The sequence below is a fragment of the Leopardus geoffroyi genome, chromosome A3, assembly GCF_018350155.1.
Source record: "Leopardus geoffroyi isolate Oge1 chromosome A3, O.geoffroyi_Oge1_pat1.0, whole genome shotgun sequence".
Classification (NCBI taxonomy): domain Eukaryota; kingdom Metazoa; phylum Chordata; class Mammalia; order Carnivora; family Felidae; genus Leopardus; species Leopardus geoffroyi.
Window position 1 is genome coordinate 84,954,136 of NC_059336.1, and position 16,401 is coordinate 84,970,536.

Here is a 16,401-nt window from a genome sequence, read left to right on the forward strand (position 1 = left end):
AATTTTATTCTTGAGTCATGTGACTTGAGGGTATGGCAAATTAAATATAGAACCTGTGGAGGTCAAGAGGAAACCAACTTGCTGGAATAGAGAGTGGGTTGAAGAGGAGAGGGACAATCTGTACTGGCCAAGATAATCAAAAGCTTTGGGTATAGAGCTAACCAAGGTCATGGAACCTTTCAGGAGATGGAGGAGAAAATGCCTTTAATGAGTAAGCATTCGGACATCACTTGTTTTAGGGATGGAATCAAAAAAGTTAAGACATGACTCACCCTTCTTGGTAAATTCATGAAACTAAACACAGACAAAAATTGTCTACATGCCCATTCTATTCCTTATAAAGACAAAAAGGGTGATTCTTAACATGATCACAGCCAAATAATGCAAGGACTCTGGAGATTCATCCCAATCAGCCTTTCTCTCAAAGGAAGAAACTGCACATATCATGCATACATTTGTGTCCCCAAACTAACATGTTTTGAGGAGCATTTCCAGTTTCGACTCCCATTTCAATGTGAAATAGAGTGCCATTAAAGGGTCCAGGGAACACAATATCCAACTGTGAAAAAAGTACGGTGATTGAAACACTGGGAAAGTTGGTGGGTAACAAACTCATTGTTAGCCATGTAACATGATTTATACATTAATCTGATGGCATGAACTAATGTCTCAAGCTTCCTATTGTATTACAACCTCCAGCCAGGTTCTGATTAGTCAAGATAATTCACTTTCAGTGTGTAACCCAACCTGTTTTGAATCTGCACACCCGTGCATGTTACCTGTGTTTTATAGTAACTGGGACCACTTCAAGAGAAGAATGGAATGCCTGAGACACATTTATCAGATATGACAATTCTTCTATTGTTATCACTCTTTGTCAAATGTGACAACCCACGGGCATTTAGCAAAACATAAAGATTTATCACCCGATTCCCTTATTCACGGTCACTTGGATATTTTGATTTTCGGTTTGATGCCAAAGACATGTACCTTCATTATGTATCATGGATGAAGCATTTGTGCTATGCCTCCTACACATGAGTTTTTTAGGTTTTAGGCCTTCTCTCCGCCATAAAATATGAACTGTCAAGGGCAGTGTTCGGTCTATTTATCTCTGAATTACTGCCCCTCACATTAGAGTTTCCATCAGTTGAGTAGAGGGGGAGATGGCTGCTTGTTTGCCCTCAGGAAACAAATATCTGAAACTGAAATGCTCTTAACAGTAAGGGCTGAAGCCGAGCAAGGAAATGGTGTCGTGGTGGTAACTAAGTGAACTGAAGCGTGGAGCCGTGGAGGTGACACGCTCAGGCTCTATCCCTCATTCTTAGCTCACCTGTGGCCTGGTGCCATGGACTCATGTCTCCAAATAAACACACAGTCAGGGGAGGAGGAGCATGAGATCTGGTTTATTGATTCTGACAGGCCCAACACCCATTTATACAAAAATTGCCATTTTATAGCTTCTCAAAAAGGAGACATTTTTACATGCAAAAATGTTGGGTAAAGCATAATCAAGGATCCAAGTAGGGACTCTGAATGCATTCTGCCCCACTGGGAGTTTTAATCAACATGTGTCCCCATTTATTGTTTAAGCTGAATTTTTAACCATTCAAATAACTCACCCAGGACTATTTATATACTGGCTAAGGGAATATTTTGTCCCTGTGCTTAATACTTCACCCTAAATTGAAGCAAACCTGGCTATAGAGAGGGTGCAATTTATGCTGCCTGCCACATTCCCGGGTTTGGTAAGATTTTCAGTTGAAGTCACCCCTCCCTCACTTCCGTTTTGCCCCAGGGAAGGGGGATACATAGGCATTCAGCCCTGACAGGTAAGTGCTTGCCACTTATAAAATCCAATAAATAAATTCTAAATAAATATATCTGCAAATCGAAACCATTTTAAGCTACTTAACTGAGTGCATATCTAGTCCTTTGTACACATATTTGTACAAAGTGTTGCCTGTAATTTTAAAGATGCTTGCCTCCGGGAGGTTTCGTTTTTCCATTGAAGTCCCCTTGATTTACTGTACGCAATATGTTACAGCTTCCTTATTTGCTCCTTTGGGACAGTTACTGACAGTAAATCTCTATTAAAATATTCTTCCATATGGTTGCATGAAAATTTTATTGCAGTGAGCCTGGGGCTGAAGGTCACAGCTGAGTAGCTGCAGTTAAGTATTGCAGTCTATGGACTCGGAGGTACATCTGTTCTGGGAGCTAGAGTAAAATTAGAATTTTACTGTCAATAGCATTTCTCCAAAACTAGTTACATTTGTTTACTGTGGCTGGCTGGGCCTTTTCCTCCATAGTACCTGAAATGCATGTTATCTGGCCCAGCACTTGTATCTTTCAGGTTGGAAGTTTTAATACAGAACTTGCTGAACCTGAAGGTCATTGTGAAGTCCCTAATGGATATTTCATTTATGATACATGAAAATTTAATTTTACCTCTTCTAATTTGAGTCTATTGCTTGCTCACATTGGATTTAGCTATAACTCATTGTTTGTTCTAAATGCTTCTTGGAAAGCAGATCATATAAACTTAATAAATACTACCAAAGAATGATTTTTAATCTGCATCTCCAGAGCTAATGAGAAAGGATTCAGGCAACAAGTTTCTAGTACTTTGTATTGCTGATTAGAAGGGGAGGGATGGAATGGATGCCAACTGCCTGGGATTGGGATGCCATTAGTTCAAGTGTCAGTAGATAGCTCTCGCCGTAGCAAAGACTGGGAAAACTGAGGCACCTTTGAAAACACAGTTCCATTCCAGAGTTGTGGCTACATCAGAGTGCTTTACGGCTCTAAACATCCCATTTAACACTTGGGAGCTAGAGTCATCCAAGTATCAATGTTCGGTTTGTATATGCTATTAAAAGAAAATGGAAGGGAAGGGAAGGGAAGGCAATATTCAACCATGTCTTTAAGCCTATCTTTCTCGAAGTGTGACTTCTAGTCTAATCGAAATCCACCCTGGCCTCCCCCAGCTCAGAGCTAAGTTACAAGGAGAAAGCCAGCTCAAGGAGTTTCAGGTATGCGGTCACGTCTCCACAAAGCTCACCAGCATCTCCACTACAGCCTGCATCCCAACAGGGATTTGATCAGTAGATTCAGAAATCTGAGTGACTCTGTATTAGATTTCTTCTTTGATACTGATTAATTTCCAACCTTATTTCAGAGACTTCTTTGATTATCTTCTATTATTTCCAGACACTTAGGGAAATGTTCAAAGCAAAAAACATTTTTTAAAATTCTTATTTCTAAGCACAAGTCACCATACTGAACCTTTAGGAGCCAGTAGAGGGTTATACAGGAAATGGAAGTAGAACAGGCATTAGAGAATAATAGTTACGCTCACCGAGTGCCAACTGATGGCGAGCTCGGTACTTCTCAAAACGCTAACTCTCACTTATTCTCACAAGATGTCTATAAGCTAGGAATTATTATCATCCACATTTTACAGATGGCAAAACTAAGATACAGAGAGATTCATTTGTTTAGTCACACTCCTAGTAAGTAGAGCTGGATTCAAAATAATATGGCCCCGTGTTGTGCTGTTAACCATTGCATTCAACTGTCCCTTCATTGAATGGAGTGGTGGGGAAGTCGTTGAGGGTCCCAGCTGATTTCCCAAAGGCAAATCCGGTTTGAGATAAATGCCCAGACCATGCTGTTTGGCCTTAGGATGTAGTCTCAGTAAGTCTACTCTCTCTGTCAATTAAGATGACGGGGAGCATGCTCTTGACACCCAGCAGTGAAAACAAATACGGAGCAAGCTAAACTTTGAAGGCTCTAATAGTATTTTCACAAAATATATAGTGAAGCCAAAGAGTTCAATCTGAACTACGTAGAGTCTCTCCCCAGCAGGAAATTGTTCTTTATAAACAGAAATCTATTTCAGAGATGCAGGTTACCACAGACTAAATCTCAACTTCACCCCTCATCATTTCCACTCTGTACATCACTCCCCAACACACACACACACACACACACACACACACACACACACACACAAAGGCTGGGCAAAAGGGAAACTGGGTGCTGAGAAGGTCACCAAGAAAGATGCAGTGTTAGTACAAAGAAAAAATCCAGGCCAAGAAGAAGAGGAAATGTGAGACAAAATTCCTCTTGGAAGGCTAGCAGCCAAATTTCGGGGAAGGTCAGATATAAGCACCACATCTAGAGGACCAGAGGCAGAATCAGAATCTGGGCATGGGACACAGGGCTTGAAGTGGAAAGAGGGGTACAATAAAAACAAGAAAAAAAGGTGCATGAGAGGACTCTGAGACCTCAGGGCCTCAAATGCATAGCACATTCAGAAGGCTTAAAGAATTACAGAAGCATTCATTCTCTTTTCAGCAAATATTTTTTTTAAGTTTGTTTATTTATTTTGAGAGACAGAGAGAGAGAGCATGACCAGGGGAGGGACAGAGAGAGAGAGGGCGAGAAGGAGAATCCCAAGCAGGCTCCACACTGTCAATGTGGAGCCTGACACGGGGCTTGAACTCACAAACCATGAGATCATGACCTGAGCTGAAATCAAGAGTCGAACGCTTAACTGACTATACCACCCAGGGGCCCCTTCAGTAAATATTTTTTGAAATTGTATTTTGAAATAATTCTAAGCTCACCTACAAGTTGCAAAAAGAGAACAGAATTCCCATGTATCCTTCCTCCACTTTCCCCCAGTGATAACAGCTTACATAAGTACATGATCAAAACCAGAAAATTGACTTTGGTACAATACTTCTAACTAAGCTAGAGGTTTTATGTGCATTTCACCAGAACAAATATTTTTTGGCACACTCTTTCTGTGCCTGACAGAAACTCTCCTAGAGATTGGGGTCCAGTTCCTGGCCTTAGAGTGTTTTCCATTGGTTGACAAAAGCTTGCAGGCCAGCCAGGTACTGCCTGACTTTAAGATTTAGTGGCTACTATTTGGAAACACTGTCAGTCTCGAGTTGCATGACAAAGAAAAAGCACTAATTACATCTCTCAGTGCCTTTCATTTTACTTAAGCATGCAAAGGCTGACTCTCAGCTGTGTCTTTAAATTACAGAGGATGTACAATAGTGAAGGATTCCCAGGGAGGTTTTTAGCAGAGGAGAAGTGGGAAAGTAAGCCATGAGGAATTGGGACTTTTCCTTCCTGGCCTCAAAGAACGCAACTGCAATGTCTGAATGCTGCGAACTTCAGGAATACTATTCACAGATTACCAGGGTGTTTGTGGGTACGCTGACAACTTAAATAGAATCCCTCAAAAACTTTGAGGTTTTAGCTATTCTTTTATTGACAATTACAGATGCTTTCTCTTTTTTGATATTAAGTAGCAATCAATTATTAGAAACAGGGCTAATTCCCGCATTATTAGGTTCTGCCCCATTCTGAGAAAGCTAGAATGTATATTACTATATATACCTAAGGTCAGGATTTTGACAACAACATAACTGGATTCATGGTAGGGGAAATGATTTTTTTTTTTTTTTAGAACTGGTTTTCACTATGTCATTATATAATACTCATTTTTTTTTTTTTTTTTTGGTAAACTAGAAGTCATTTCAAATTACTTTATATATAACATAAGTGCTCTTGAAGAAATGTGTAAAATGATTATAGCTATGTCCTGGAGAGTGAAAGTTAGTCTCTCTGTGTGTGTCCACTTTAAATCCTATTATTTAGAAGTAGATGCAGTAATGCTAAGTAAATACATATTTGCTAACCATACGTGCCTCCATCCACACATGGGCGCCTATTATTGAGACACAAAAGGAACAGCAGGCAGACTCCCTCTCCGCTCAGCTTGTGCTGCAAAGCTCCTTCTATTTGCTTATTTGAGAAAGGGGAAAAGATCATTTTAAAGTTAAATTGCCTAGTGAACCCATCTATCATTTGCAAAAAAGTAATGAGCTGGAGCCGGAAGCCTGGTCTCTGCTTTCTTCCCCTTTCTCATGGCCAAGATGTAAGACATAAAAAGCAATTTTTCTTGATGTGTGATCAAACGATGGATTAAGACTTGCAAGCAGTCGGTGATCAATTGTCTGATAATATGTGACACATCTTGTCAGATTGACGAAAATGTACCCCAACCCAAAGGGAGAGAAGGCTCTGAGCTGTGAAGGTGCTTTCTTAAGCAATTGCCTGAGAAGCGGAGGCCTCTGTGATATCAATTATCTTCTGTATCAACACCAACAGGATTTTTGCTGTGAAAGCTGCCATCATAGCTTGATGTGTGTAAGTTAATAACTAATTAGATGCATTTCAGTAATCACTTAACTTTAATTGGTTTTGTATCTTATTTTTCAAAGGAGGAAGGTATAGACTTGTCCTAATATTTTACCATAATAATGTTCCACAACACACGAAATGAATTCCCTTCTACTCTCCCCCACATTCTGACAGGCCAATAAAAATAGTATTAGGTGATTAAATAAAGAAAAATTTTAGAAGAAGTAGACATGATGATAAACAGTAATGAAGTCAAGCAGCAGGCGGGCTCCTTGGTAAATCTGCCACCTGATGGCTTGCCCTAAGATTCAGGCGAAGCCTCCGGCCTTCTCTTGGCAGGATCCACACTTAGCACTGCCCTCTTCAGGGGAGGGCGGAGGAGGGAACAACGGAGAGACGCATCACTTACACCCTTCACGGCAGTTTCAAACTGGCACAGGAACATCCGTCCGTCTCTGACTGGCCCCGATTTAAGGAAACGAGGGAAAAAATATATTTCAAAATGACCCGGACTTATTTTGGGGGCTTGGGGAAAGTAGAAGTCAGGGTTAGATTTCTTTGCTTAGGCCTAAGCTTGGGGAGAAAAGCTTTATTTTTACATGAGGCCAAAGAAAGGACTGAAATAGGTTTTAAATTCTTTCCTAATGCAAAGGTAAGGAATCTGACTACTCAGCATTTTCTTCAAGTTTTGTTATAAAGGAGGACACTGTGCTGAAGCAATTATTCCTGTATAAACAAGCTGTCTCCCCATTTGGGAGACATTTACATTTGGTACTTTAGATGCAATCCCAAGGAAGCTAAAGCTGAGCTTTTGTCTGTGTGCAGGGAAAAGCTGGGGAAGGTATAGGTGCATGGTCACAAGGGGAGGTTAATGTTGAAAACCAACTCTAACTCTATTGGTCACAGGGAGCTATAATTTGAAATAAATAGATGTATTTCATGACATCTAAAAAAAACTCTTGTATTTATTCATCAAATGTGTGTGTGTGTGTGTGTGTGTGCATGTGTGTGTGTGTGCGCGCGCGTGCGCGTGTACACTTACTATATGCCAGAGCCATGCTAGGCTCTCAGGATTCAGGAATGACCAAGACAGAGCCTGGCCTTCATGAAGCTTGTTTGAAATGGAGGTGCATTGGAGATTTTCTAGCCCAAAGTTTTTCTGTTTGTCAAACTGCAGTCCAGGGTGCTAGTTGGAGGTCTTTAAGTGGGTTGGATAATGCGAGAAAGCTAAGCAGAGGTGCTCCAGCCCATTTCCATCACCCACTCTCAGTTTCATCCAAAGGACTTCTACTTTGCTCTTTTTAGTATATGGGGAGTGCCTATTAGATTTCCTCTTTTAAAGGAATGGAGTTTTGCTTTAAAAGCAAGAGAAAGGAAGAACCGGAGTCTAACTTTTTATTTTATGTAAAGCAAATTAAATGCTCAAGCCTGGGAAGCCTTCTGTGACATATTTGGTGACAGTCTGGAGCGTCCGGCCGGTCTGCTGTCAGGTTGTCATAACAGGTTACTAAGGAGGTCAGCTGCTGCCTCCCCTCTGCCATGTGCTGCTTGGGATGGCAGGAGCTTTGCCACCTGTGGACAAAGGCTTGTGGCAGGTGCTGTATAGCACAGAACTCCTCCTGACAGAATAAGAAGCTGTGCTCTTGTTGTGTTTACTGCCTGGAGTTTAGGGGCAGCTTGCCAATGATTTCTGTTTTTTACCTTAGGTTTTTAGTGTGTAGGAGGGCATCCTGCCTTTGATCATAAGAAATGTTTGTGCACTCTTGTGTACATCCTCATAGCATTGGCTGGCATTCTGGAGCGGTAAACTCTTTACCATGAAAGTCTATCAATTTTTACAGTATGTCCCAATTTTTCTTGAAGCAGGGTTTGAAACTCCTTGGACTCCAGTGACCATCAAGGCCAATATGAGAGTAGCCAAAATTATGGCAAAATGCTGATTCAGCGGACTGGGAATGAAAAGGTCAAGATTTGAGATGAGGAGAACTGGCGAATGAATGGGCATAAAATTTCAGTTATGCAAAATTAGTAAGTTCTAGAGATCTTCTAACCAATGTGTCTGTAAATGACAATATTATATTGTACACTTAGACATCTCTTAAGAAGGCAGATCTCATGGTAGGTGTTCTTACCAAAAATAAAACCTTCAGAGACATGTAAGGGCACTTTCCTTTCTCTCTACTGTGAAGGGCAGGCATGAAGTTGTTTATCATTGAGAACTTCAGACCCAGAGAGTGATAAGTCTTGGTTTATCTAGTCTGAGAACAGAAATCACCATGACCCTTGGGAATTTTCTGTGGACAACTGTGAGCTTCTATACTGTCCAAAGCAACTTAGCCATTTTGTTCGTTCCCACACCCTTTCCAGTGGGTCTGGTGCCAAAGTCTGGCCCCTTTTGTCCATTCCTAACATTAACTGCCCTTGTCTTATCAAACCTGGAAATATGATGCCCTGTCTTAGGTCTACCCTACAGTCAAAAGAAAAATTTCAAGGACAAAATCCCCACAGTAAGGTATTATATTAGTAGGAACATGGGAGAAAGAAGAGGAGGAGCCTAAGATACTGAGAAACAAGTACAAGAAATTACACAGAGGAAAACAGTGTCTTACAGAGAGCCTACAACATCGTAATCATTCGGTAAACTTTTGTTGAGTGAATGAATGGGTGGATGCTGAGCATGAGATGCCATCCTTCTCCAACTGTGATTAGGAGTAACTGATCTTCAAATTTTGTATCTGACCATCTCAGAAAATTTCCCTTATGAAGTTAGTGACTCCAGCATATGTCCAGCGTCAGAAGTATGGGCAGGGAGGTAGAGAAGTCTGAGGTAGGTAAGAGTCTAGTTCTAGTGGAAACCCCTTACACTGCATCTGTTCCCCTTTCTGGGTGTATCACATCAGGGCAACCAGATTCTGGTGGAAAGGAACATTTGGATATCTTTTTAAATAAGAAATCTTTAAAAAAAAACCCTAAAAATAGAACCATCCTACTATCCAGCAATTGCACTATTAGGTATATACTCAAAGGATACAAAAATACAGATTCAAAGGGGTACATGCACCCCAATGTCTACACCAACACAATCAACAATAGCCAAAATATGGAGAGAGCCCAAATGTCCAGTGGCTGATGAATGGATAAAGAATAAAGAAGATGTGGTGTATGCATGTGTGTGTGTGTGTGTGTATATACACACACACGCATACACACACACACACACACACACACACACACAATGGAATATTACTCAGCCACCAAAGCGAATGAAATCTCACCATTTGCAATGACATGGATGGAATGAGAATGTATTATGCTAAGCAAAATAAGTCAGTCAGAGAAAGACAAATACATATGATTTCAGTCATATGTGGAATTTAAGAAACAAAACAGATGAACATATGGGAAGGGGGGGAAGAGAAGAGAGGGAAACAAACCACAAGAGACTCTTAACAGAGAACAAACAGGGTTGATGGAGGGAGGTGGGTGGGGGTATGGGTTAAATGAGTGGTGAGTATTAAGGAGGGCACTTGTTGGGACGAGCACTGGGTGTTGTATGTAAGTGATGAATCACTAAATTCTACTCCTGAAACTAACATTGCACTGTATGTTAAGTAACATTTAAATTAAAAAAAAGAAAGAAATCATATAAAAGGATGAACGCCTGAGAAGCTGATCAGACTGAGAGAGAGAAACTTTGGTACTGAGCATTTGCCATCTTCCCAAGACAGAGTTCAAATGCATTTGATTTATACTTAACAAGGAAACAGCCTAATTGCAATCTTGAAATAGGTAAGATCAAGTAAGATTCTGAGTTTAACAGAAAAGAGGTCTGCTTTGTATTCAATCACTCTCTTGAGAGCTTGTATGGGAATTCACACAGAGTTCCTAACCTGCCCTCTGCAAGGCTGTAGCTAAAGTGGAAAAAAGAGGAATTGGTAATTGTCTTTAATTTGGCAAGAAAACCAGATTTTAGGATTTAATAAATGAGAATAAAGAATTGTTACATCCAGATACTGATATTCCCTGCAAGAAGTAGTGGGCTAGAAGGTTCAAAGACATACCTCCTTTGAAACAAGTTGTTTCTACCTCTGCAACAGAAAGTGACCTAGTTGGAGATTTCCAGAGAAAGCTCATCAGGCTTCATGTAAATTCACTATAATACACATTCTTGGGGTGCCTGAGTGGCTCTGTCGGTTAAGCATCCAACTCTTGATTTTGGCTCAGGTCATGATCTCACAGTCCTGGGATCAAACCCATGTCTGACTCCATGCTGGGTGTGGAGCCTGCCTGGGATTCTCTCTCTCCCTCGCTCTCTGCCCCTCCCCTGCTGGTGTGCTCTCTCTCTCTCTCTCTCTCAAGCAAAACAAAACAAAACAGTCACATTCTTAGGGGTCTATCTGACCCAACATTGTTTTACAAACAAGAAAACATAGGCCTTGAAGGACAAATAAACACATTCAAAATTAGGGACATAGTAATGGCAAGAATCCATAACTCAAGATGCTCCCTCATTCCTTGGGTGCTTTCTCTTCATGGAATTGACTCAGTAAAATTCAGGAAATATTTACTGACCATCTTACATGTCCTAACCCTGATTTGGGCACTGTGGAACACTAGGAGACAAAGAATATAATACCTGCTCATAGGAATTTGTAAATCTCAGTGGGAAGAAAAGACACAAAGACGCTATTAGAAATAGACAGCCTTGCACTGTGATTCAAGTCCCAAGACTGGCGTCAGCACTAATTCCACTATAGAGTAGCTAATATCGATCTTCACAATATCTGATCTTTGCCCATTTGACAGAAATCAAAGCTTATGCTAAATAAATATCTCATGGTCAAATAGCTAGAAATGGACTTTGAAGTTGGGACTTCTCATTTAAAACTGAGGTCTTTACCACTATACTTTGCTACCTTTCAATGTTGTAAAACTCTTGGATTTTTATTAAGGAGGTATGAGAGGCACAAAATCTAGTCACCTCTAGGCTCTAGTTGTCATAAAATTGAAAAAGTGAACCAGTAATTTTTTTGAGCATTCATATTCAGCAAAACCAGTTTGAGGAGTGAATTATCTCTTTGAAAAAAGATTGCTGGTTTCACTGACTTGTGCCTTCTTTGACAGGTGTCAAAATATGAGAGAGAGGGAGCCTTGATCACTTTGCTGAATTCCTGCAGAATCAGAGTATTCTGAGAACTGTTTGCTAGTCAGTATTAAACCACAACATCATTGCAGAGTTCACAGAAAACAAGTCATGAATAGTGAATGTCCATTAACAGGGCCTTTTTTGTTTGTTTGTTTTTTTAAGATTTCCAGATGTATTTTTTAAAACAGTGAGGGATCACTATAAAAAAAGGGGGGGGGGGGAAGGTACAACAAAAATGGGCATAACCCACAAACAAAAACAATAATAAAGGAAGTCGGTACATTAAACCACAGCCCTGCAACTCTAAAACTAAATATTAGAAGCCAGCCAGGCCCAATTATCTACAATGAATACCCTGGGCTAAAATCTGACCACACTGATTTAAAAACATTATAGTTATAAAAGGAAATTTATAGGAGTACATTCTTTTATGGGTTTTTTTGTTGATGTATAATTGACATACAACATTATATTAGTTTCAGATGTACAACATAGTGATTCAATATTTGTATATATTGCAAAATGATCATCACAATAATTCTAGTTAACATCTGTCACCATACATAGCTGTAAAGTTCTTATGATGAGAATTTTAAAGATTTACTCTTTTAGAAACTTTCAAATATGTAATACAGTATTATTAACTATAGTTACCATGCTGTACATTACATCCCTGGGACTGATCTATTTAATAACTGGAAGTTTGTTCCTTTTGATTCCCTTCACCCATTTTGCCTACCCCCAACTCCTGCCTCTGGCAATCAACAACCTATCTACCTATTAACCTGTTTTTCTTAATTTAATTTAATTTTTGCTTAGATTCCACATGGTATTTGTCTTTGTCTGGTCTGACTTATTTCACCTAGCATAATGGCCTTAAGGTACATCCTTGTTGTTGCAAATGCAAGATTTCATTCTTTTCATGGTTGAATTGAATATATATGTCTAATTTTCTTTATCCATATAAAGGAACATTTAGGTTGTTTCCATATCTTGGCAGTTGCAAGTGATGCTGCAATAGACATGGGGGGGGGGGTGCATGTATCTTTTTAAGTTAGTGTTTTCACTTTCTTTGGGTAAATACCCTGAAGTGGAATTGTTGGATCATATGGTAGTTCTATTTTTGATTTTTTGAGGAACCCGTACCAATTTACAATCCCATCAACAGCGCACACAAGTTCCCTTTCTCCACATCCGCACTGACACTTGTTATTTCTTATCTGTTTGGTACTAGTCATTCTTACAGATGTGAGGTGTATCTCACTGTGGTTCTGATTTGCATTTCCCTGATGATGAGTGATGCTGAGAACCCTTTCATGTCCCTGTTGGCTATCTATATGTCATCTTTAGAAAAATGTCTATTCAGATTCTTTGCCCAGTTCTTAATCTGTTTGGAGTTTTTTGCTATTAAGTTATATGTGTTCCTAATAAATTTTGGAAATTAACACCTTCTCATAAGTATAAGTTGCAAATATTTTCTCCCATTCAGTAGGTTGCCTTTTCATTTCATTTTGTTGTGAAAAGCTTTTACATTTGATGTAGTCCTATTTGCATATTTTTGCTTTTGTTGCCTTTGCTTAACACTTGTTTTCTACTAGGAATTTTATGATTTCAGGTCTTACATTCAAGACTTTAATCCATGTTTAGTTGATTTTTCTGTATTGTGTAAGTTATTGGTCCAGTTTAATTCTTTTGCATGTGGTTGCCTAGTTTTCTCAACACCATATATTTAAAATACTGTTGTTTCCCCATTATTTATTCTTAGCTTCTTTGTCATAAATTAGTAGATCACAGAAATACATTCTTATTCACATAATACTATGAGATTTCACATTTAAAATATTAGGGCTAAAATGCCTAAATACACTGGGAATACTATGGTAAAAAGAATAGCTGCATATACAAATGCAATCCTTACTCACTTAGAAATTCATTACTTTTTCATTTGTTTTCCAAAATTACCCAAGAGATTTTCTCAGTGAGAACAAAACACATGGTTAAAGCATAGCATCTACCCACCAATTTATTACTGCTTTTGTTTGTGGGTTGTTGGATTATGTTCTGGCCTCATGAAAAGCCAAAACTAGTTGAACAAACTCTCCAAAAATACTATGCTGGAGCTCAAACCAAGCACTGAAAATGTTGGCTTGTAGAATGTGACTGTGAATCACTAAAAATGATACTAGAAATCCACATGAAATATTCACTCTAGAAACAAATGGGAGATACGAAATGCATGAGCTGGAAGAGCATAAATAGGGCCATAATTATCTGAGAGTCACACAAACACCAGAGAAAAAAGAAGCAAAGGTAGAAATCACTGGAGCTTCTGGCTTATGGCACACAATGAAATGAAGTCCTCCTAGTTAGGGAATCCAAGAATCATATTTATAGGTTTTGGGGTTTGCCAACTGGAATACTTAAGTTACATTGGGTTTTGCCCTCAGACTAGATTGCATATGCCAACTTGCATTTTCATAGCAAGAGTAACACAAATAGGACATCTTGGTGTAGTTCTTTTCACATGGGTCATGTAGTTACCAACACTTTAAAGGGATTAAGTTAAAATAGTTATGTCCTCAGCAGATACCCCTGAGCAACATTTCATTCCTCAGCCCATTTTATAAAATGGATACCCAGACCTTTTTGTGACACTTTCTTGGTAGACATGTTGTGAAGGTACCTATTAAAAACTTTATTTGGTAAACTAAAACTTGGAGTTTAATAGCTTGGTTTTTAAGCATTGTCAAAATGCTCCCAAGGCAAAAATGTGTCATCAAACTGCCTGGGTCAAAACATTATGAACTTTTTAGCAGTATAAAAGCCAAATGCTACCTAACAAAATTTATATGAAAACTACAACTCTGATGTCAACCAAATAATTAAAGAGATATTCCATATTCACAAATAAGAAAACTCAATATTGTCAAGACAAGTTCTTGTCAATTTCATGCATACATTCAATGCAATATGCAATCCTAATCAAAAACAGCAAGGTAATTTGTAAATATTGAGAAACTAATTCTAAAATTTATATGGAGAGACAAAAGACTCAGAATAGCTATTTATTACTGAAGGACAAGAAGAGTTGGAGCGCTGACACTGCTTGACTTGAAGACTTACTATAAAACTACAGTGATCAAAACAGTGTGGTATTGACAGGAGAATAAACAAATAGATCAATGGAACAGAATGGAGCCCAGAAATAGACCCATATAACTACAGTCAACCAATTTCTGACAAAGAAGCAGAGAAAATACAATGGAACAAAGATAGTCATTACAACAAATGGTGCTGGAACAACTGGACATCCACATAAAAAGAAAAGAATCTAAACACAGACTTTACATCTTTGCAAAAAGTAACTCAGGGGCGCCTTGGTGGCTCAGTCGGTTGAGCGTCTGACTTCGGCTTAGGTCATGATCTCCCGGCTTGTGAGTTTGAGCCCTGAATCAGGCTCTGTGCTGACAGCTCAGAGCCTGGAGCCTGCTGTGGATTCTGTGTCCCTCTCTTGCTCTGCTCCTCCCCCATTCATGCTCTGTCACTGTCTCTCTTTCTCTCTCAAGAATAAATACAACATTTAAAACCATTAAAAAAAAAAAGGAACTCAAAATGGATCATAGACCTAAATGTAAAACACAAAGCTCTAAAATTCCTAGGAGATAACAAAGGAGAAAATCTAATTGGTTTTGGGTATGGTGATGACTTTTTAGGTACCACATCAAAGGCACAACCTGTGAAAGAAATAATTCATTAAAACTTTAAATTTCTGCTCTGTTAAGACAATGCCAAGAGAATGAGAAGACAAGCCTTAGTTTGGGAGACATATTTGCAAAAGACACATCTGATGAAGACTGCTACACAAAATATGTAAAGAACTCTTAATTCAACTAGAAAACAGCCTGATTTTAAAAGGGGGCAAAAAATCTGAACAGACACCTACCAAAGTAGATATATAAATGGCCAGTAAGCACATGAAAAGATGTTCGACATCATATATCACAACAGGATAGCAAATTAAAACAATGAGATACCACTGTATACCTAATAGAATGGCAATAGTCCACAATATTGACAGCACCAAATGCTGGTGAGGATGTGGAGCAACAGGAACTCTCACTCACTGCTGGTGTAAATGCAAAATAGTACAACCACTTTGGAAGACAAGTGTGGAATTTTTTACAAAACCAAACATACTCTTACCATGTGATTCAGCAATCACACTCCTTAGTATTTACCCAAATGAACCGAAAACTTATACACATTTCTACACAAGGATGTTTATAGCAGCTTATTAACAATTGCTAAGACTTGGAAACAACCAAGACGCCCTTCAGTTGGTGAATGGATTCATAAACAGTAATTTATCAAGATGATGGAATTCAAGGTTAAAAAGAAATGAGCTATCAAGCCATGGAAAGACTTGGAGGAATGTCAAATGCACATAACTAAGTTAAAAAAGCTAATCTGAAAAGGCTATGTATAGATTCCCACTATATGACATTCTGGAAAAGAAAAAAGTATAGAAGCAGTAAAAGGATCAGTGATTACCAGGGGTTGGAGAAAGGGAGGGATGAAGAGGCAGAGCAGCACAGGGGGTTTTGGGGGCATTGAAACTATTCTGTGTGATGCTACCATGATGGATACATGTAATTATACTTTTTACAAAACCCACAGAATGTACAATACCAAGAGTGAACCCTAATGTAAACTATGAATTTGGGTGATAATGATGTATCAGTGTAGGTTCATCAACTGTAACGTATGTACCTTGTGGTACAGAATGTCAATAGTGGGAGATATTGTTGTGTGTGAGGAAAGGGAATATATGGGAACTATCTGTACTTGTTCAATTTTACTGTGAATCTAAAAATCGCTTTAAAAATATAAAGTTTATTAGTTTAAAAAGGCAACTGCTTGAATGACTTGGGGGAAGGACCAGGGAGTGATAGTGTTTGGTAGTACAATAGTATTGCCAGAAGAAGAGAGGAGGAAGCCCCATTCAACGAGAAATCTACTTCTTATAC